General features: G+C 35.2%; 2 long non-coding RNA genes across 3 annotated transcripts; one reads left to right on the top strand and one right to left on the bottom strand.

Annotated features, from left to right (window-relative positions):
• Positions 1-3,406: 3,406 nt before the first annotated feature.
• On the bottom strand, positions 3,407-6,285 carry LOC127963051 (uncharacterized). 2 transcript variants are annotated; one of them, XR_008154723.1, is made up of 5 exons: positions 6,067-6,285; positions 5,123-5,322; positions 4,935-5,033; positions 4,516-4,641; positions 3,407-3,528 (listed from the first exon to the last, which is right to left on the bottom strand). It is a non-coding gene; the product is annotated as an uncharacterized LOC127963051 (long non-coding RNA). The 2 variants fall into 2 exon arrangements; XR_008154722.1 differs by lacking the exon at positions 3,407-3,528 and having other exon boundaries at positions 4,184-4,641.
• A 5,654-nt stretch (positions 6,286-11,939) lies between these two features.
• On the top strand, positions 11,940-17,345 carry LOC127963088 (uncharacterized). The gene is made up of 3 exons (XR_008154729.1): positions 11,940-12,552; positions 13,974-14,095; positions 16,651-17,345. It is a non-coding gene; the product is annotated as an uncharacterized LOC127963088 (long non-coding RNA).
• The last annotated feature ends 7,164 nt before the right edge of the window (positions 17,346-24,509 follow it).

A 24,509-nucleotide genomic window follows, 5' to 3' on the forward strand; every position in this document is an offset into this window, starting at 1 on the left:
ATCTTTGACATCACTTCTTATCAATTTAACACATCCTGAATAAAAGATTCTAAAATGTAATAAAGAATAAAATTTCTTATTAAATAAAGGATAAAAATTTACTGTCCCCAAACTATTAAACTGTAGTGAATATTGTTAGAAAAGTCTTCTATTTTAAATAAATGCTCTTCTTTTTAACTTTTCATTCATCAAAGAATCCTGAAAGAAGTATCACAGATTCCAAAATAATATTTATTAGCAAAGCTGTTGATAATTCTAATAATAAATCATCATATTGTTCTGATTTCTGAAGATCATGTGACACTGAAGACTGGAGGAATGATGCTGAAAATACAGCTGCACATCAAATGAATAAATTACACCTTCATGTATATTAAAATAGAAAAATGTTAATAATATTTCACAATATTACATGTTTTCCAGTATTTTTGATCAAATAAATGCTGTCTTGATGAGTAAAATAAATTCCTGTAAAAAAAAAAACATTAAAAATCATTCTGATCCCAAACTCTGACCGGTAGTGTGTGTATGTGTGTGTGTGTGTTTTATATATATATATATATATATATATATAACCCACTAACACACTAGGCAAGGCAAGTTTATTTATATAGCACATTTCATACACAATGGTAATTCAAAGTGCTTTACATAAAAGAAAGTAAAATAATCATAAAGAAAAATTATAACAAAAATAAAACAAGCAATTTTAAAACTTTTATAATGATTAAAAAATTTACTTAATTAAAATGAATTTAAAAACAACTACAAAATTATTTTACATAAAATAAAAAACAGTGAAAATATAGTGCATTGAGTTCGGACATTGCACAGTGCTCATTCAATAAATGCACAGCTAAACAGATGAGTTTTATGTCTAGATTTAAATGTGACTAGTGTTTTAGCACATCTGACCTCTCTGGAAGCTGATTCCAACTGCGAGCGGCATAGAAACTAAAAGCAGATTGCCCTTGTTTTGTGTGAACCCTTGGTACTTCTAACTGCATTACTTGAGGATGGGCTAATCGCCTTCCTGATATGGATGATCTTCTCAGAAAAGAAGGATGCAAACTCATTGCATTTGCTGTCTGAAAGCATTTCACTGGGAATCTGACTTCAGTCTATGTCTCGTAACTTTGAACGCTCCTCTGGTTTCAGTTGTGTTTTTGTTTATTTTGGTGATGTATAAATGAAGTCTTCCCATCTGCCTGCACTTGAGTCTTCGCCTCTTGCGATCCGTGACACTACGTCCTTAATACCAATGGATGAAAAGTTTAGAGCCCTACTGATGATCAAGTCTAGAGTGTGTCCACCATTGTGTGTAGGTCCATGTACATACTGAATAAAACATAAAAAAAATCTCAAACATGCTCCAAAGTCCAGATCTGATTCAACCGAGTCGCGAACATGCTCCGAAGTGCCGATCTAAATCAACCGAGTCGCGAACAGGCTCCGAAGTGCCGATCTGAATCAACCGAGTCGCGAACAGTCTCCGAAGTGCCGATCTGAATCAACCGAGTCGCGAACATGCTCCGAAGTGCCGATCTGAATCAACCGAGTCGCGAACATGCTCCGAAGTGCCGATCTGAAACAACAGAGTAACGAACATGCTCCGAAGTGCCGATCTGAAACAACAGAGTAACGAACAGGCTCCGAAGTCCCGATCTGAAAACTTCGACCAAAGAATGTAAAAAATAACTCTATTTCTCTAATAACTCTACAACTCTATGAAAGACTCAGATCACGTATCTAAAAATAAATCGCTATCATAAAAGAGAAATAATAAGAGGAGTGAAGTTTCCTACCGTTCTGCTGTGTTTGGTCCTCACTCGCGTCTGATGCTCCGCCGCTGATTTTTATCTGAAAAAAATTCGCCGATGCAGATGTGAAATTGACCGAAAGTGTAACTCGGATTACGCTTTACAAACACGAAAGTACAATAAATTTACATAGTGTCACTATCATTATGTATTGTAATATTGAATTTATATTTTGTATTCAATTTGCACTTTCTGATCAACCAAAATATTATTTAACAGCATGGAAATCACTGATTATTGCTAAATAATCGAATAAGATTTAAAATATATTTAAGATAAAAACTATGACAAACAAATAATTTTGATTTTTGTCATCTCGAATATGTTTAATGTAATTAGGCTACAAATATATCCATCCATTTTTATTTTATAAAGACCATTTCATTATTTGTCTGTGATTTAAAAATGAACACAAAGATTATTTTTCTTTTTTTGATACTTTATTCAACTGCATTTTTTTTTTTACAAAACATTGTCTTCCAGTATAACTTTAGCAGCATATTTTAATCCAGCGGTGAAATGTAGTTTTTAAAAAATAAAGAAAAAAGTTCACCAAGTTTAACCAAACAACTATTATAAGGTATAAAACAGAGACCAAATAGCCTAGATATTTTAATTATGGTTAAAACTCAAAACTAAAATAATAATTATTTAAAAAAAATGGATATTATATTTACCACGACCGGTGAAACATTCAAATATCTATTCAAAAAGATAAGGCGGTCTACGCGCTCAGATGAGGGCCGAGTGCGCAGCCTGTTCACATTTAGTGGAATTAATTCGCTCCGCTGGAACAGATGTTGCAGGAACAGCCAGGTACCACTGGACAAGTAAACCTTCTCTGTCCCTGAAACTAATGGGCAGCAAATCTTTCACCACCATTTCAGCGAAAAGCTTTGTCGTCTTCTCGGTTAATGCGTTGCATTTAGGTCTTACGGCAAGTGATTCAGTGCTCATCTGAGTTGCCGCTCTGTTATCGCCAGATATTTTATGTAGGTACGCATTTTAGATGATAGCGCATTGTATTTGTTGTAGATTTGTGTGACAGCTTGGCGCTACACAGCTTACCCTGAACTGTATTTTCATCGTTCTTCTCAAAGGGAAGCCAGCCATTACTACTTGACTTTGAGGCCATGCTTATCTATCGGTCTTACGTCTTTTGAGTGGGAAGCTAACCAATCAGAGATCAGGGCGCCGCCCAACGTGCTGCCATAATCAATCAGAAATAATAATAATAATAATAATTTCGATAATCGTTTACTTGATCGATCATCGCTGTCGCGGTCGAGTACTCGATCACTGTTGCACATCCCTACTGCTCAACTGTGATTGCTGCTGTTGAACATTGAGCTATGCTACAAACTTTTTTCAGTTTTATTTTTATGCTTTAACTACTTAAAAAACGGGTTGCAAACCTGTCTACATAGGATCACCTTGGTCAAGTGTGTGTGTGTGTGTGTGTGCGCGAGTTTGTTTATTTAGTAGTTTTTCATATGTATCATTACATTATTCAAGTAAGCTCCAAACCAGTACCTGCATTTAAAGTTGTAATCCGACAAAGGATGCAGCAAACCAGTGTAATTTACCGAGAGGGGGTTCAGCGAAAAATCGGCAGCTGTCAGCAGGAAGTGGCTGTCACTGGCAGCAGGAAGTGGCTGCCAATAAAACCGGATGGCAGCTGTCGCTAATACCCGGAAATTGGAGGAGGCTGCCGGCGGCAACAAGACAAATAAATAATTATATACACTTATGATTATGTTTAATACTTTTTTAAATAAGTATAAAAGGTCAGTATTGTATATTATTTGATTTAAAATATTGATCAAATATAAACAAAGAAATAAGATCATTTTGCTAAACGTTAATTTCCAGCTGAATGTTTATGCATGTATCATTGTTTGTGTGAAATAAAACAATTTATATTTATATACGAGAGTGGCACTTACTGGGTGTATGTTGTATATTTATTATAGGCTATATACACAAATGACTGAAAAGAGAGAAGTCTCTCAGAGACCTTTATTTAAAATCATAATTTGCGGTTATATTTGTAGTATTTCAAGAAACAACTATATATATATATATATATATATATATATAGTATAAAGTAGCTGTTAAATTTGTAACTGGGTTAGTAAGTTGTCAAAGTCAGTGCTTTACAATGTAAACCGTATAAAATATATCCAGCAAGCAAGCAGACTAAAATATCAATCAGAATCACTAACAACAATCCGGAGGTATTTTCAAGACTCTTAGATCAGAACTGATGAGGTATACAGAGTTACTTCTCCAGCATCTTGCACCAATCACTGTAAAACCCAGGGTGGATGTGCATCTCTCCTCATTTTCCTCTTGCAAAATGGTCAAGTCAAGCATCGTTTATTTATATAGTGCTTTTAATAATACAGCTCAAAGCAAAGCAACTTTACAGTATTAAATAGGAAAATAGTGTGTCAGTCAATAATGCAGAAGGACATTAGTAAACTCAGTTTGTAGTCAGTTTAAAAGGCAGTTTATCATTCAGTTCAGTGATGTCATCCTTGAGCTTGGTTCAGTTTAAATAGTATCTGTGGAATCATTTGCAATCATGTCAATGATATCACTGTAAATGAAGTGACCACAACAAAGCAAGCCAGAGGCGACAAGGAACCAAAACTCCACCAGTGACAAAATGGAGAAAAAACAAGGTCTTTACAGGGGATCTGTATCTGGGGCTCTAGTTGTCCTGGTCTCCGCTGTCTTTCAGGGCTGTAGAGGTCCTTTCTAGGTGCGATCCACCATCTGGTCTGGATACGTACTGGATCCGGGTGACTGCAGTGACCTTCGAATAAGAAAGAAACAGATTAATATAATTGAAGATGTTAATATCTATACGATGTTTGATAGGGAGCCAGTACAGGGTTTACAGAACTGGGCTAATCCGGTCATACTTCCTGATTCTAGGAAGAACTCTAGCTGCTGCATTTTACTATTCATAAGAAAATGGTGACTTTAATACCTAAATTGCTTTATTAACAGTAGACATGCATGCACAGCCATATTAATGATTATTCCCATTGCATCTTGTCATCATGTACAGAGCAGTGATTACATTTTCATGCATAATTTGCACACCTGGTAAGCAGTTGTTGTAAACCTCGTCGCAGTGTCTGCAGGGTGTACATTTTGTTGAATTCCTGACATGGCTTAGACTTGTTCTCCATTTTGTTCCACCTGTATATTGAGATGAGGAGCATGAAAACAGCATTATTACAAAGATAAACATTCAGACATGGCAACTGAGAAATGTAATGTTATGGCACCTTTTTAAACCTCTAATCAAATCTGTAAAAGAAGATACTCAGTCAAGCCAGCTGGATTGTGCCCTCTTTCGAAAGGAGTCTGTATACAGTACAGCAGACTTCTGAATTTGGAACAAACCAAAGACGGACTTAGTAATGTAGCATCACCCCTCCTCCAGGATCACGTAAAGAAGAATTTCCAACAGGACAGCATCTGGCAACTATTGGGTATTACAAAAAAAATAAAAAAAAGGTGTCAGTGCCATGGTTTTGTCTCAAGATGCACATCAGTAATGTGTTTTTTTTCTTTCTAAATGCATGTTTACAAAAGCTACTTAAATGTTCTAAATTTAACTACAGCCTAATCCTGGCTTAATCCAAGCCCTGTCTGTGAAACTAGACCTAAAAGTTATAAGGAATTATGAACCGGTCCATTATATTTTGTATAGATAACAATAAAAAAAAAAAATAATAATAATAATAATAGTTTTGCATTCACATGCTTACAACTTCAACTGGTACACAGAACAGTTCTGCACATGCATAGTATTAGAGAAAACACACCTCAATAGTGCAAAAAAACAAACAAAACTTATTTTAAGAACTCTTAAGTTAATGTATATCACACAATCTCCTGAAAGACTTAACATGCAAAAATATATGGTTAGTGTTGCAAATGTATCTTCTATCATTCCAGTCAAACAACATTCTTTTATATTATTCAATAGACTGTTAACACGCTAACAAACGTTAATATTTAATGGTACGTCAAACGTAATTTGAAGTTAATGGTAGGCCCCTAACAAGGTACACAAACAACGTTGCTACCACTAATTAGATTTCATTGAACAATTAAACCAAAGTAGACACCAAGTCTACCAAGTCGTTCACCAAGATACCAATTAAAATCAAACTTACAACGCAAAAAAACATTAATTACTCCGATGACCAATTTCTGAACTTACCGTTTGATCAATCGCAACCATTACTGAAGCGTTTGGGTGCAGTTATATCTGATTGGTTGCGCCCACGTTGGTCGATACTGATTGGCTCCCACCGAATGGCAGGTCCCGCCTACCATCCGGCTGACAGTTACTGCCTTCCGGCTGTCAGTTACTGCCTTCCGGCTGTCAATGGCAGCCACTTCCTGCTGCCAGCTGCCGATTTTTTATCTGAACCCCTGCTGAATTTACCTGGACTTGGTCTTGGCTGAGTTCCATCACCGTCTCCTCCATTATGACGTAAAACATAACAGCAAAAACAAGCAGTTCTGTCTCCACCTCTCCTGACAGGATTGTACTCTCGTCAGTGCTCCTCTCGCACCGTTGCTATGTGACACAGCAGTAATCGGAAACACCTGGTGGTGGCATTAGGAAATCCTGTAAATGCGGAGCATCTCAAGCACTTCGGAGCGGATTTGCAAATTTTATTCAGATCGGGAGTTTCGCGAATCATTTGAGACTGGACGTCCGAGTTCCCAAAACATTTGATCAGATCGGGACTCCGAATCGCGTTCTGCGAATCATTTGGCTTCGACAGATTTTATTCAGATCGGGACTCCGAATCGCGTTTTGCGAATCATTTGGCTTCGACAGATTTGATTCAGATCGGGACTCCAAATGGCATTTTGGGAATCATTTGCCTTCGACCAAGTTCGCCAACAATTTGATTCAGATCGGGACTCCGAATCGCGTTTTGCGAATAATTTGGCTTCGACGAGTTCGACAAACATTTGATTCAGATCGGGACTCCGAATCGCGTTTTGCGAATCATTTGGCTTCGACAGATTTGATTCAGATCGGGACTCCAAATCGCGTTTTGCGAATAATTTGGCTTAGACGAGTTCGACAAACATTTGATTCAGATCGGGACTCCGAATCGCGTTTTGCGAATAATTTGGCTTCGATGAGTTCGACAAACATTTGATTCAGATCGGGACTCCGAATCGCGTTTTGCAAATCATTTGGCTTCAACCGAGTTCGCCAAACATTTGATTCAGATCAGGACTCCGAATCGCATTTTGCGAATCATTTGGCTTCAACCGAGTTCACAAAACATTTGATTCAGATCAGGAGTCTGGCCTATTATTAGCCCATTAATAATTACTCTCAAAATAGGACAACTGACAAAAAAGTAACAACAAAACACATTTAATAATATGTCAGCATAACAACGAAAAATAAATAAATAATAATAATATATATTATGCTGCCCCACTTTTTGACTGCATCTGTAATTACAAACAAAAACACCTATCTTTTCAGATATTTTGTTACAAAAAATGTTCTAAAAATAGGTATGGTTTGTTAGAGTTTAATTAATTTGGATCTGATCTAATTTCAACCTCTTATTTGAATATTTTGGTTTGCCATGGGGTGTGCAGACACAAACTAATGCGGGATTAGATGTAACAATGTTTTTTTGTGCCAAAATTCTAATATATTTTAAAGATATTGCTGAACATTTATTTTACCATTTAGCAAAATTATTATAAGTAGAGAATTGTACTTCTGCTGTTAGAAGGAAAAAAGTTCAAGTGATTGCTCTGGCGCTGCATGTGCGTGCAGTTAAGCTTTGTCTGTTCATTATCATAATAAAAAAACGGTAACTTTAAACACAAACACACACTGCTCAGTTTTTATGTAGTAAAATCTGTACCGTTAAGCGTTATCACCTTACTGCCCTGATGTAAAACATTTTGTTTTACGTGGATATTGGAAGCGAGTGAAATACGTAAATAATATTTACAGAAAAATGTGATTTTGTGTCGAATGAGACCCAACTTTAGTTTGAGTTTCATTCTAGCCTAAAATTATCGTTCGTTTTGGCTTGTGAATTTATGTAGCTTCTTATATCTTTTAATTATATTCTCTAAATCCGTGGTCTCAAACTCAATTCCTGGAGGGCCACAGCTCTGCAGAGTTTAGCTCCAACCAGCTCCAAATCACACCTGCTTGGAAGTTTCTAGTAATCCTGAAGACCTTGATTAGCTGGATCAGGTGTGTTTGATTATGGTTGGAGCAAACTGTGCAGAGCTGTGGCCCTCCAGGAATTGACCCAACTTTAGTTTGAGTTTCATTCTAGCCTAAAATGATCGTTCGTTTTGGCTTGTGAATTTATGTAGCTTCTTATATCTTTTAATTATATTCTCTAGTCTAAAGAGCCGGCCCTAGACCTTTGGGGGCCCTAAGCAAAATTGGTTGGAGGCCCCTTTGACCGTTTTAAGTAAGGCCTACAGAAATTAATGACTACCTTGTAACTATACTGTACATATTATATCTACTATGTTATTTTTTAATTTTTTTGTCTATTAAATTATGTTTTAATTATTCTATGTATGCTGTATGTTAATTATCTTTTTTACGCTGCTGGCCCTGAGTAAGTATTTCGTTCTTATGTGGCAACATGTACAGAATGACAATAAAAGACCTTGAGTTCCTGAGTTGAGTTCCATGTTTGATGTCTAACAGGAAAATTATGATACCACTGAGCTGCAACGAACACACACTGATGAACTGGCAGAATAAAAAGACTGATAAAGTGATTTTCACTGACCATAAAATAAACATTTTTAATTGACACCAGAGTTTAAGAGGCACAAACAACAGCCTTTATAGAGAATTTAAAGGATTTGTTGTGGAGCAAGGGGAACTTAAATAGCCTAACTATGTTTACATTGTTTATTATTATTATTTATCATATATCTATTTGACCCTCTACCTTTAGCACTCACTATTCTAATTCTACTCTTAAAAAAAAAAAAAACTATAAATGACTAAATGTATTATGTTTGTAAACATTTCACGGCATAAGGACTTCATGAAATAGTGACTAATGCTGTATTTTTCTAACCACAATTTTTTTTAAATAAAAATACCTTTTTTATACGGATTGCGAGTTTTAACCATGCAGCAAACCTTTTTAAATAGATTAAAATAAATAAAAACATTGTAATAATCGGACTAAATTCTTACGTTACCGGTTAAAATGAGCATAGGAGGCGTTCATATCTTAATTAACCGACAGCAGCTTTTACATTTGGGTGGAGAGCGAACTTGAGTCGTGTACAGAACACTAAACTGACGGGAAAACACGCAACACAATGTAGACGCGCGTTTGTGCTGGAGTTCACACCGCGCATGATTTCTGAGGATGCAGTTATGAATCTTTTATAGAATGCGGTTGTCATGCCCGTAAATAACCGTAAGTGTGTATATGACCGTATTAAGGACTCAGGACTGAAAACCGTGTTCTACTGCTGTGTGAACTGGCCTTTGTTTCGTTGTTTAGTGTTCATTCATGGTCATCTCCTATGGTTTGCAAACCACTGTGAATTCCATTAAACTCACTCAAAGTAATATCAGCGTATACCGGTCACACAGGTGTACAGCGCTGTTGACTGAAATGCTTTTTTTGAGCCTTGGCCTATATATTTATTATACAATGCCAGGTTTATTATAAATAAACTATAGCAAAGGTGAAATGCAGAAAAGAAAAATAATTTAGAGATTATACAAAAAAAAAATGAAAGAATAATAACAACAGAAATTAAAGTTTTATGTTTACCAACTGAGTAATTCTCTTACAGTGTGGACATCAAAAGAACTAACTTAACAGGCAAACGCACACACACACACAAACATTATGAAAATATTATATAAATACACACATATATACGAAAATTACAGATTCATGCTGATAAAGTGTGGAAGAAGCATATAAAGTAGCTTTACGGTTGAGATGCTAACTGACTTTTTCTGAAGACACTGACCATTTATATAAAGTACATTTTCAATGGAAGCGTGTCATTTACATGAAAGAAAGTACCAGGAACACTTTTATGTAATACTTGTGTAATTTAGGGATTAATCTTACCTGAAATTAGTGAAAAAAACAGCCTCCGTTCAGCTGCTTGACGGTTGAGCCAAAATAAAAAATAAAAAAACCGTGCTGCAATCACAAAAATAACGAAACGTGTCCCTGCTACGAATCAATAGATTAAATTACGTGACCAAACCACGAACTGCCGTTAGACTGGGACACGCTAATTGAACGTGAAAAACAAATCGTACGATATAGTACGATTTAACCAATACATTAAATCGTGCGAATTAGTACGAATTCGTCTTGATGGGCTTTTATTAAATGCAATGAACAAATCGTACGAATTCATACGACCCAGCTCGTACGATATCGTACGATTTAGCCACTTGGTTAATTCGTACGAATTAGTACGAATCCGCCGTGAGATAGGGTTGGTTGAGCTGCGCCCCTGTTTCCATGGTGACGTCCTCCGCTCCAGTTCATTCGCGCCCATCAAGCGTTTTCGAAATATATTTCAATATATTTAACAGTGCTTCAGATCTGATGTCTAATATATTTCTTCACTAGCTTATGTTAATGGCTTTGTGGTCCTAAATAAATGATTGTTTTTTCTGCTTAATTTGGACTAAAGCCCATCTACATCTATTTTGGGCTAAATTTGGATAAAAAAAGACATTAAATGTCGCTTTCTGGGCTTAATTTGGACCAAATCCGACGGACCAAACGAAGACGAATTTTTCGCTTTTTGGTCTAAAAGAAAGCCATGACTGGCCGACTTGATTTAGACCAGAAAACGACGTCGAATGACGTTTGGTGCCGGGTGCACACCAATGAAAACGCTAATGACAAGCTAAGGAATGCTACTGCAATGCAGGTGTACGGCACTCCAGGATATAAAATAAGTGAACGATCAAAATTAATCTAAGATTGATCGATAATATCAGAAATATGGCGTGAATTAAGTTATATTTTATCACTTTAAAAAACACAGAGTGATAGTAAGATAAAGATACTAGAGAGAAATAAAACAGCTACATGGAGCTATGATTAGCTACAGCAAGGCCAGCAGGAAGTAGAGAAAACACTGTCCAACAGCGACACCCGCAGTCATCGTGGAGAGCATCCCTTGGGAGAAAGTATGGACCTTGCCTCACAGATATCTGCTTATCAATAAAGGGAAAGAAATAACATTTAAGTTAATTCACAAATGTTACCAACTAAAGCCTTTCTTAGGAAATATAAGTCAGACATTGAAGTGAGTTGCTGATTTTGTCATTCTTCTGAAGAAGACTCCTACACTGAAAAATTTTGATGACTTTTTGGTTTATTCAGTCTTATTTTCTAAGTGACTTCTCTTTTTGTTTTAATGATGCATTCTTTGGATTGTTTGAGTATTCAAAAGAGAATACTGGAAAATATAAAATAATTTATGTTTCCCCTTAGCTAAATTTGACATTCATAAACAAAAGCTTACTGGGTCTAAACCTCTTTTTTCTTTATTCAAACTTGACTTAGACAAGTATGTGGAAACTATCCAAAGTTATGTTGCTATGAAAACAGTGTCTTTTGTGTCTTCTTAAGATGTAATTTTATTACCTTGTTTTTGTTGTTGATACCCTGGCAACAAATCTGTGTGTATAATCTTTTTTTTCTTTCTTTTTTTTTCTTTATTATTTTAAGTGTACTGCATTAGTATTTTAATGTTTGTATTGTCGGCACCGAAGTCCCGATCTGAATCATATGATTCGAGAACCAGAAGTCCCGATCTGAATCAAAGGATTCACAAACCCGCATCGAAGTCCCGATCTGCATGAAATGATTTGCGAACCTGCAATGAAGTCCCGATCTGAATCATATGATTCGCGAACCCGCAATGAAGTCCCGATCTGAATCATATGATTCGCGAACCCGCATCGAAGTCCCGATCTGAATAAAATGATTCGCGAACCAGAAGTCCCGATCTGAATCATATGATTCGCGAACCTGCATCGAAGTCCCGATCTGAATCATACACTGTAAAATTTTTCCAGGATTTCACAAGATATAACTGTAATATTTCACAGTTAATTACATTATTACCACTTCACAGGCTTTAACTGTGATCATTCACAATATAATACCGTATTTAGACTTTTACTGTGAAAATAATGCAGGCGCGGGGCTTTTACAAGAAACTACTGTGAATGCCGTCTTTTTTGAGTGGCAACTGCGGAAGCGTCATCAGAGCGTCATCAGAGCTCTCTGATCTACGTGGTCTCATTCGGTGGATTCAGACAGCGGTAAGTGTTTAAATGTCAAACTTTATCAATTTGATGTTTTTTATATGAAAGTGCATGTAATTTAAAAGTATGAACCAAATTAGCGTTAGTTGTAGGTTCTGTTGTCATGTTTTTGTAACTTAGCTGGAGCAGACTCGCATCAACGTTTAAGCGCGCAAATTTGAATGAAAAGACGTTGGTTGTAGTGTTAATTATACCGTATTAAGTTAACTGTGAGTTGTCTGATTAGATACACCGTCGAACATTTAACTTTAGCTTTACTTAAAGCTTATCTTAGTTACTAACAGCGTTCTCTCTTTTACCACAGCATTTTCTACATTGACCGAAGATAAAAAAAAAAGTTATAAGGTAAGATGTGGCCTTAATGTGGGTATTATGACAGTTATTATCAACTAGATAAATTATGGTGTTTGTGGATTTGGGCAAAGGTGGATTAAATTCATCTCAAATTAGTAACTTTATAATTTTCTTCCCTGCTGTGTGTGTGAAACGGAGCAACCGTTGTCTTTCTCGTCAACAGAAAAATGAATGGGAGGCTCCATCCAGCTGAGTTCACGCAGCATTTTCAACCGCCATTTTTATTCGGATAATTTTCAAAATATTACTGTTATTGTGTCATGAAATGTAGTTTTAAAAGTATTTCAGGCGAGAATGTAGTTGTTTTAAACTCAAATATGCGGTTTATTTATAATGACAGCGTCTATTTAAAAAATGTGTTTCGCCGATCTCGGAGATGAGCTCCACGCGATCAGCGGGAGCTCCGTCATCATGTATCCGCCGAGAGTAGCCTTACCTCGGCTAGATCTTCTGACATTTACCGCTGGCTCTGATGTGTCTTTAGTGGTTCAAGATAAAATATAATTCGTTTGGGGTAAAATGAAACGTTTCTTATCTTTGGCCTATATTCAATTTATCTATTAATATGTTTTTTATATATATATATATAGGTCATTTTTATTCCTGTCTCTATAGAAATATGAACTTTTGTCATATAGCTCCGGTTGACTGCTCACTGACAACATCTGTCGTTCCTCCTTGTTGAATGAGTGGAGAAGGGTATTCCTGCACAACCGGATTAACGCGGCGCGAATTGACGCCAAAGTTCAAAATTTTCAACTCGGGCGGCAGACGCGAATTCGCGTCAAACGCTAAATACACAAAAAGCACCATTCGCGCTTAACGCGCGTTTCGCGCGAAGCGCTCTATTCGCGCGTCAATTCGCGTAATTCGCGCGAACTAGACGCGCGAATGAGGCGAATTCGCGTCTTACGCGCCGCGCTTAACGCCCCATTCGCGCCGCGAGACCTCCAGACGCGCGTAAACGCGCCTTTGCATTGACTTAACATTGAAATCACATCATCTGTGAACGGGTAATAATTCTAGGAGGAAGAGTACAAGTAGAAACAGCCATAGGGAGATGGACAGGCAACAGGCTCTTACTCCATCCTCTGCAAACGGAACATGTAAATTATGTAAATTGTTGTGTGCGAATGCTTTGCCTAGGTAAATCACACACCTCTACTTTGGTGAAGGTCTATTCTTGACTGTGTTTGTGATGGAAATGTTTTTCAGTTCAGTTCCATGCATTTTTTTTTTTCTGAATTACAGTACTACTTACACCTGAATTACACCTTTGTTTAAACTGAGCTAACTTTAGTTTGACTCTGTACTGCAAAAGCAGTGACCCACTGAAGGTGGTGACTGGGAACTGACACCTTTTTCATCACACGAATTAAACTAACAGGTTTCTTCTGTCTTTTTGTTTGTAGGTGCTTCTTGGGCATCAACCCAGAGACGGGCACAAAATCTAAGAGGCAGAGAGGTCACATGAACCAGCAAGTCTGCACTCTTATCAAGAAGCTCATTGACTTCGAATGGATGTCAATCTAATGTAAGCTGTGTTCCAATTTAAGAACGGACTAATGAAACACAGTATCTGTGTTAAAGGAACATACTGACTTTTTGTGACTTTATCTTATTCCCCGTATCCCCCAGAGTTAGATAAGTCTATACATACCCTTCTCATCTCCGTGCTTGCCGTAAGTCTGTCTGAGGCACCCACCGCTAGCCTAGCTTAGCACAAAGACTGGAGGTAAACGGCTCCAGCTAGCATACTGCTCCCAATAAGTGACAAAATAACGCCAACATTTTCCTATTTACATGTTGTGATTTGTATAGTCACAGTGACTCTAACCATCTTCTAACCGTATACATACTGGGAACTATATTCTCAGAAGGCGAAGCACTGCTACTTGGGGAGTGATTTTCTCACAGCACCTGAGAAGCCCTGTGGTGAGGAGCAGAGAGTTTGCTCAGAATTGGAGTAAATCACTCCAAAGTAGCAGTGCTTCGCCTTCTGAGAATATAGTTCCCAGTATGTATACAGTTAGAAGATGGTTGTGTCTCATATGACCTTGTTATTTGTACACACTGTGACTATACAAATCACAACATGTAAATAGGAAAATGTTGGCGTTATTTTGTCACTTATTGAGAGCAGTATGCTAGCTGGAGCTGTTTACCTCCAGTCTTTGTGCTAAGCTAGGCTAGCGGTGGGTGCGTCAAACAGAGGCACTCAAGGAGATGAGAAGGGTATGTATGGACTTATCTAACTCTGGGGGATACCGTGAATAAGCTAAAGTACCAAAAAGTCGGCGTGTTCCTTTAAGCTAGATGTAGTTATGCAGTAAGAAGTTTACTGAAGCTATTAAAGGGTTAGTTCACCCAAAATTGAAAAATCTGTCATTAATTACATCCCCTCACGATGTTCCAAACACAAGAATTTTGTTCTACACAAATTAAGAAAATTTTAAGCAATCAGAGCTTTCTGATCCCACCTATAGACTACTATGTTATAACCATTTTCAAGTCCGAGAAAGGTAGTAAAACCATCGATATAAATAGTCCATGTGACTACAGTGGTTCAACCTCAATGTTATGATGCGACGAGAATACTTTTTGTGCGCAATGCAATCACATGCATGATCGAGAACACATCACGTGAACAGGATCGGATACTGGCACAGAAAGGAAAAATGTTGAATAAAGTCGGTATTCTATTTTGTTTTGTTTTGTTTCTGCGCAGTAAAAGTATTCTCGTCGCTTCATAACATTAAGGTTTAACCACTGTATACATATGGACTATTTTAACAATCTTTCCGGGCCTTGAAAGTAAAATAATTGCTGTCCATGGAGGATACAGAAAGCTCTCGGATTTCTTAAAATATCTTAATTTGTGTTCCAAAGATTTTTGGGGTGAACTATCCCTTTAATGTGTTCTATAGTGTCTCCTGATTCAATGTAGAGTTTAGACAGACTGCAAAATAAATGTGTAAAATTAATTGTTTTTACGTTTATTTGATTTTAACATGCCTTGACGTCTAAAAAACGTCAAATTTACAGTACTTTACAATAGTTTTAAGTGTAAATTTACATTACTTGCTACTGTGTTGAATTACTATGCAATTTAGCATGCAATTTTAGCTTAAAGGGTTAGTTCACCCAAAAATGAAAATTCTGTCAGTAATTACTCACCCTCATGTTGTTCCAACCCCGTAAGACCTTCTCTCATCTTCGGAACACAAATTAAAATATTTTTGATTAAATCTGAGAGCTGTCTCACTCCTCCATAGGCTTCTAAGGGATTGAAACTTGCTGGCCCAGAAAATGTATTAAAAACATCATTAATATAGTCCAAGTGACTACAGTGGCTCAATCTTACGTTTACCAAGCAACGAGAATACTTTGTGTATGCAAAACCCCCCCAAAAATAATGACTTTATTCCACTATTCATTTCCTTCTCTCTGGGCCTCGGGTGAATTCATGTAGTATAACAGCGTAGCGCTTCTGTGTTATACGTATAACACAGAAGCGCTACGCTGTTTTACTACATGAAAAAACTCAAGGCCCACAGAGAAGGAAATGAATTGTGGAATAAAGTTGTTTTTTTTTTTTTTTTTTTTTACGCACAAAGTATTCTCGTCGCTTTATAAACTTAAGATTGAGCTACTGGAGTCACTTGGACTATATTAAAGATGTCTTTAATACATTTTTCTGGGCCAGCAAGTTTCAAACCCTTAGAAGCCGATGGAGGAGTGATCCAGCTCTCAGATTTCATCAAAAATATCTTAATTTGTGCTCTGTAATTACTGACAGAATTTTCATTTTTGGGTGAACTAACCTTTTAACCTCAATCATGTTACTTTCAGTCCTGTTACTCACGTGAAAAATAATAGGACTGGGTAAAAGTAACAGGAGTGATTAGAGTCCTGGTTTGTTGATTTAATATTAATTGAGAGTACTATTCACTTTTATTTTAATAGTTGAAATTACTTAAATTGTAGACATTTTAGGATTAGTGTTACAATGCGAGCACCATACTTACAGGGAGTCAGTCCACCACAGAGTAACTTAAACTTTTTGTCTTTCTTATCTTTTGTATATAGTGGATAGAACCCACACTATGCAGGTGCCAGCTGCGAGGGAAGGAGAGAGACACCTGCGACCCTCTCTATTCCCACCTTTTTGTCTTTTCTTACATCTCTCTCCCTCACTCTCTCTTCTCTGTCTCCTTCTTTCTCTTTTGACACACATTCCTGTTACCCAGTGTCAATCCCTGTTGCCCAGTGTTTTCTTCATGTAATTAAATTGTATTTTACTTCTAAAAAATAAAAGTTATGTCACTGTTTTTATCAGTTTTGTTTGGTCCATCATTTATGCTAAATCACAGTAATAGATAGACATTCACAGTTATGTACAGTAATTCTACAGCTGCTTACTGCTAAATTACAGTAATAGACTAATTTCACAGTTAAATACATTAATTCTACATCTGCTTGCTGCTAAATTACAGTAATATACACTAATTTCACAGTTAAATACATGAATTCTACAGCTGCTTACTGTTAAATTACAGTAATACATAGACACCAACTGTAATTTCACAGTTAAATACATTAATTCTACAGCAGCTTACCGCTAAATCACAGTAATGCGATGTCAGAATTACTGTGAAGTCACAGTATACAGCTGTCATTTCACAATAATTTACTGTAAAAATGTTACAGTAACTTACTGTGAAAGTCATGCAATTATTAACCTGCAATTTATTGTAAATTTACAGTCAAATAATTAACAGTGTATGAGTCGCGAACCCACACCGAAGTTCCGATGATCCACACTCACTACGAAGATCTGAATCAAATGTTTCTTGATAAATTATCTGACGTCCCAGTCTGAATCAAATGATACTCGATACATGTTCTGAAGTTCCCATCTGAATCAAAAGATCCACAAACTCACTCCGAAGTCTCAATCTGAATCAAATGATTCTTGATACTTGTTCTGAAGTTCCCATGTGAAACAAAAGATCCACAAAGCTGATCATATTTTTAAGTAATGTTTAAAAATAGCCTATATACTTTTATTCATCAAGGATGGATTCAATTGATCAGTAAAGACATTTATAATGTTACAAAATATTTCTATTTCAAATAAATGCTGTTCTTTTTAACTTTCTGTTCATCAGAGAACACTGAGAAATCAAATGCATCAAGTTTACTAATGATATTTAACAATTTTCTGTATTTGTGACCAAATAAAAGCAAGATAAAGCAGATAAAGCTTCTTCAGAAAAAACTTCTTTCAAAAACATTAAACTAATTATAATTATTCTAAATATTGGAATAATTGGTAGACAATATATTTACTTTATTATCATGACAAGCAGATAAGGAATGTAGGAAATAAGGAAATGTCCTAATTTGTACTTTGGTCTAAATTAAATTTCATACACTGCAAGCACTGGTTTGTTTCTGTTTACTGGAATAGCATTGTGGAGAACAGACCTTGGGAGAAAGTATCGACCTTACCTCATAGATATCTGCTTACTAATAAAGGCAAGGCAAGGCAAGTCAAAGCAAGTTTATTTATATAGCACATTTCGTACACAATGGTAATTCAAAGTGCTTTACACAAAAGAAAGTAAAATAATCATGAAGAAAAATAATAACAAAAATAAAACAAGCAATTTTAAAACTTTTAAAATGATTAAAACATTTAAAAACAGTTAGAAAATGATTTTACATAAAAAAATAAAATAAAATAAAACAGTGAAAATATAGTGCAATCAGTTCGGACATTGCACAGTGCTCATTCTATAAATGCACATCTAAACAGATGAGTTTTGAGTCTAGATTTAAATGTGACTAGTGTTTTAGCACATCTGATCTCTTCTGGAAGCTGATTCCAACTGCGAGCAGCATAGTAACTAAAGGAGGACTCCCCTTGTTTTGTGTGAACCCTTGGTATTTCTAACTGACTCGATCCTAGTGATCTGAGTGCTCTGTTAGGTTTATATTCAGTGAGCATATCTGCAATATATTTCGGTCCTAGGTCATTTAGTGACTTATATACGAGTAAAAGTACTTTAAAATCAATCCTAAATGTAACGTAAGGGGATGAAATGTAAATGTAAAGGGGATGAAATAACATTTAAGTTAATTCACAAAGGTTACACAAGTACCAACACCGAAGTCCCGATCCGAATCATATGATTCGCGAACCCGCACGGAAGTCCCCATCTGAATCAAAGGATCCACAAAGCTAATCATATTTTTAATAATGTTTTAAAATAGCCTATAAACTTTTATTAATCAAGGATGCATTAAATTGATCAGTAAAGACATTCATAATGTTACAAAATATTTCTATTTCAAATAAATGCTGCTCTTTTTAACTTTCTGTTCATCAGAGAACCCTGAAAAATCAAATGTATCAAGTTTACTAATAATATTTAACAATTTTCTGTATTTGTGACCAAATAAATGCAACTCTAGCAAAAAAAGCTTCTTCAGAAAAAACTTAATTCAAAAACATTAAACTAATTATAATTATTCTAAATATTGGACTGGTAGTCAATATATTTACTTTATTATTATGACAATCAGACCTAATTTGTTAGGAAATTAGGAAATGACCTAATTTGTACTTTGGTCTAAATTAAATTTCACACACTGCAAAGCGCTGGTTTGTTTCTGTAGGTTTACTGGAATAGCATTGTGGAGAACATACCTTGGGAGAAAGTATCGACCTTGCCTCATAGAGATCTGCTTAACAATAAATGGAAAGAAATAACATTTAAGTTAATTCACAAATGTTACCCAAGTACCAACAGTCCCGATCCGAATGAAAAGATTCACGAACCCGCACCGAATTCCCGATCCGAATCAAATGATTCGCGAACCCGCACAGAAGTCCCGATCCGAATCATATGATTCGCGAAACCGCACCGAATTCCTGATCTGAATCATATGATTCGCGAAACCGCACCGAAGTCCCGATCCGAATCATATGATTCGCGAAACCGCACCGAAGTCCCGATCCGAATCATATGATTCGCGAAACCGCACCGAATTCCCGATCCGAATCATATGATTCGCGAACCCGCACCGAAGTCCCAATCCGAATCATATGATTCGCGAAACCGCACCGAATTCCCGATCCGAATCAAATGATTCGTGAAACCTCACCGAAGTCCCGATCCGAATCAAATGATTCGCGAACCTGCACCGAAGTCTCGATCCGAATCAAATGATTCGCGAGCCCGCAAGTCCCGTTGCAAGTCAAATGATTCGCAAACCCGCACCAAATCCCGATTGAACAAATTATTCGCAAACCAGCACCGAAGTCCCGATCTGAATCAAATGATTCGCGAACCGGAAGTCCCGATCTGAATCAAATGATTCGCGAACCGGAAGTCCCGATCTGAATCAAATGATTCTTGATAAATGCTCAGAAGTCTCAATCTGAATCAAAAGATCCACAAAGCTGATCATATTTTTAAGTAATGTCTAAAAATAGCCTACATGCTTTTATTAATCAAGGATGCATTCATTTGATCAGTAAAGACATTTATAATGTTACAAAATATTTCTATTTCAAATAAATGCTGTTCTTTTTAACTTTCTGTTCATCAGAGAACCCTGAAAAATCAATTGTATCAAGTTTACTAATAATATTTAACAATTTTCTGTATTTGTGACCAAATAAATGCAACGCTAGCAGATAAAGCTTCTTCAGAAAAAAATTATTTCAAAAACATTAAACTAATTATAATTATTCCAAATATTGGACTGATAGTCAATATATTTACTTAGGAAATGTCCTAATTTGTACTTTGGTCTAAATTAAATTAAAATTGTTTCTGTAGGTTTTGATGGTAGATAAGATATATATATATATTCTTTTTAAATGTTTGTCACATTAAACATTCTATGTACTACAATAAACTTCATCATATGATATGTGCTCTTTATTCAAAGTACTTTTGTGTAAGCAACTGTTAGATTAAATTGCATTGAATCCAGTCTCGGTGGTCTCCAAAACCAGCGCTCATCTGACACCTAAAACGTATTACTGAAGTTTTAGCTCTGCTTGAGAGTTTGATCAAAGAAGCCAAAGAAGAGCAGAAAGCAAGAGGCAAAGTGTTGATGATAAAAACAAGCCGGGTTTATTGAAAAATCCTAATTGCTTGATTATTATTTATAACTGCATGTTTGTATCACAGAGGATTGGCCTTTGTTAAATTAAACTGCTGCACAATAAAATCCCATTATAAACGTTTAAAAAAATTTGAGATAAATCTTCTTATCTGCTATTTAATTAAACCCCGTTATCATAAGATTAAACGACAAGGATTGCTAGAGCAAGGTGAAAAATAATGCAAAATATAAACATATAAAGAATTGTAAATATATATATATATATATATATATATTCATTCAGCCCGAACTAAATTTAAATTATTTGCTCATGAAAAAAAAGCACAGAATGTTCGATGGAAGAAAAAGAGATGCATGACATGGACTGTCATTGTAAAACCCCTCTCTGAGATTCCTTTAAATAACCTGATGGTGAGTAATACGAGGGTTTATCTCTGTATTGTGTCTTGTGTGCGTCTGAGCTGACCTTGTGATGTTCTCTACACAGAAAACACGTCTGTGACAATCTTATATGTGTTCTTGTCCTTCTCTGGTCCTTCCACATCTTTCCTACAGGTTTGTATCGAAGCTGCTACAATAAAATAAGATAATGCTACTTTCTGTTTCACAATTCACAATTCAATTCAATTTTTGGTTTACATCCCATAGTTTGTATCTTTTTTCTCGCAATTCTAATTTTTTTTCAGTATCTGTAACTGATTACAATTACATTTATTTTCTAATTAAATGATGTAACTGGTTACTCCCCAACACTGGTGACATCATAGTTACTTTGTCTGCAAGTCGTGAAATTAGTCCTTAACTATTTATTTATTTATTTTACATAACTATAGTTATAGAATTTAATAAAAAAAAATGTGTGCATGCCTAATTTCATGAAATTTAACATTTTGAAGGGTTTTCTTCTTTTTTTAGATGCCCTGAATTGGTCTGTACATGAAGTTGTGGCATTAAATGTTAAACTTTAAAACTTTATTTTCTTCATCAGTTTTTTTGCTTTGTTTTCTAAAATCTTAATATCCTCAAAACTCCAAACACTCTTATTTTCAGAGAAATGTAACAAAATTAGTTTATGCTTAAAACAAGAACAACTATCCTCTGTCAGTGACGAATGATAATTCTCTTTGAATAAAAGTGATTTTTTTCTGACCCTGTTGACAGATATTTATTTAGATTTTTGTTTAAATCCTAAATGTTGTCAGATTTGTGGTAATGCATGATGCTTGTCATGTTTTGCTGTCATGTTTCTGTAAATGTTCTTTTGGTGTTCAGAATGTTTGAGTATGATTTATAGTACAGTAACGTCTGATCTTTATCACTATGCATTTAAAGTGATTGATGAGTTTGTTGTAATGATCTTGTTCTTGTGTTCTTTCCAGGTCTCTCCTGTGTGTTCAGCTCTTGTTCTCTGATGGTTTACTCCTCATACTCTCTGCCCTGCGCTCATCTCAGAGAAACACACGTCTGATCCTTATACACTGAAGATTAAACGTCTCCAATCAAGTGCATTCAATCGTATATTACACCGAAAGAAAATTGCTCGTACATTTCAGTGACAATGAACTGCACAAAGTTTGAAGCTGAAACATTGAAATAGTATTTTCTGGCAAAACGGGTTTTCTAAAAATCTTTGTTTTATGTGCAACTTCAAAAATAGAGTAAAAATTGTGAAATATTATTCTAATGTAAATCATCTGTTTTCTGTGTGAATCTGTGTTAAAGTGTAATTTATTTCTGTGATGCTCCGCTGTATTTTCAGCATCATTCCTCCAGTCTTCAGTGTCACATGATCTTCAGAAATCAGAATAATATGATGATTTACTGCTCAAGAAACATTTCTGATTATTATCAATGTTGAAAACAGTTCATATTTTTGTGAAAACTGATGCACTTTATTTTTCAAGATTCACAGATGAACAGAAAGTTCAAAATAACAGCATTTATTTGAAATAGAAATCGTTTGCACATTATAAATGTCTTTACTGTCACTTTTGATAATTGTAATGCATTCTTTATACATTTTTTAAAATCATTTGAAAGGTAGTTGAATTATTTTCAGTATCATTTATAATAATCTGATTGTTTCTCAAGCAGTAAATCAGTATATTAGAATGATTCCTGAAGGTCATGTTACACTGAAGACTAAAAATTTCAGCTGTGCATCACAAAAATAAATTATATTTTAAGAGATTTTCACACTGAAACAGCTGTTTTAAATAGTAAAAACATTTAATTGTTTTACTTTATCATTAATGAAATAAAAAAATTCAGGGTGAGTGTAAAAAATGCTCACTTTTGATAAATTACATGTATTCTTGATTAATAAATAAATGTATTCTTTAAAAAAAATGTTTTTTTATAATTGTTAAAATGATATATCTCAAATCATTTTCCATAGGAAGCTGTTGAATGTGTTTGCCGTTGTCTGGAGAAGTGAATGAAGAATCCTTGAGCTCGCTGTGTTCGGTGGAAATGATCGGCAGGAGATTGATGAAGCAGCACAAGGCTGAACTCGCTTTGTGTGTGTGTTTGAAAAGCTCTGACCCCACTGTAACGATACACACACACACACACAAACCAGACCATAATAACCTAAACAATAAACTTCAATGCCAGCCCACTGTCTTCAACAATCTAATGTATTCTGAGGGGTCAAAAAAATATTTTGATGCAAATGTAGAAAGGCCTAAAGTGAAAATGTACTTGATGTTCTCAGGGAATGACGAACTTTGCAAGCAGCTCAACAACATTTCCATTTAGTGAATGTGCAGCATTTGATTATGAGCATTATTAAAGCACTGCTTCTGAATAAGGTGAGTTATCTCTGTGCTGTCTGATTAGGCCTCGTTTGCGTCGGGACGCTGATGAGTTTATTATCACTCATATTCTCAGATTTACAGACGCGATGCTCCTCAAAGCACGTCTGACTTCTCCAGCTGTTATTGGATGAAATTGTTCTTTTGTTGGGCTGTGTGCGCATAAACAATATGGAAATGCTGGATTATATTAGTGTTTGTGAGCTGTGAATACTGAGCAGGCATTTCTGCTGTTTAGTCCTGCGTTCAGATGAATCTCATATCTCTTATTTCTCAGCTTTGACCTTGCACCCGCTCGTATTACACATTAACCCCTTCAGTCCCGAGACAGACACGCCACGAGTCACTTACCATTTAGATTTGTTTTATTTATATGTGTAGAATTGGTTTTAATTCAATTTATAATATATAAAAAAAATATTTTAAATATAGATTTGATTAGATAAAATTTTTAATACAAAATTTAAACTAATAAAAATATTATCAAATTAAATATATATATATACTTAAACCTTTAACCTTTAATACTTAACTTAAACCATTAAACGAAAATTAAGTCAAGTGGGAAAATGAACATACATATTGAAAAAATTAAATAAATAAGGTAAAAAAAAAATTTTATTTAGGTTTTCTTGATAGTAACTAAAATTAACTGAAATAAAAAATAATAAAATGTAATTTTTAAAAAAGTGAAAACCATTGAAAAAAATTAAAATCACACACAACAAAATTACTAAACCTTTCACAAGAATGTAAAAATAAACCGGAAAGTATAAAAATAAACGCTTATAATAATAATATAATTTTTAATGTATTGATATAAAATAAAATAAAATATTTATTAATAAAAAACTATTTTTAGTAAAAAAAATTACATTACACTTAATAAATGTGTTTTTATTAAACATTTTCTTTTTACAATCAGTGCAAGAAGTATATATTTAAATATGACGTCTTCATAGCAGCAAAACAGCAATATTATATTAA

Source organism: Carassius gibelio, chromosome B8 (genome assembly GCF_023724105.1).
Source record: "Carassius gibelio isolate Cgi1373 ecotype wild population from Czech Republic chromosome B8, carGib1.2-hapl.c, whole genome shotgun sequence".
NCBI classification, from domain to species: Eukaryota; Metazoa; Chordata; class Actinopteri; order Cypriniformes; family Cyprinidae; genus Carassius; species Carassius gibelio.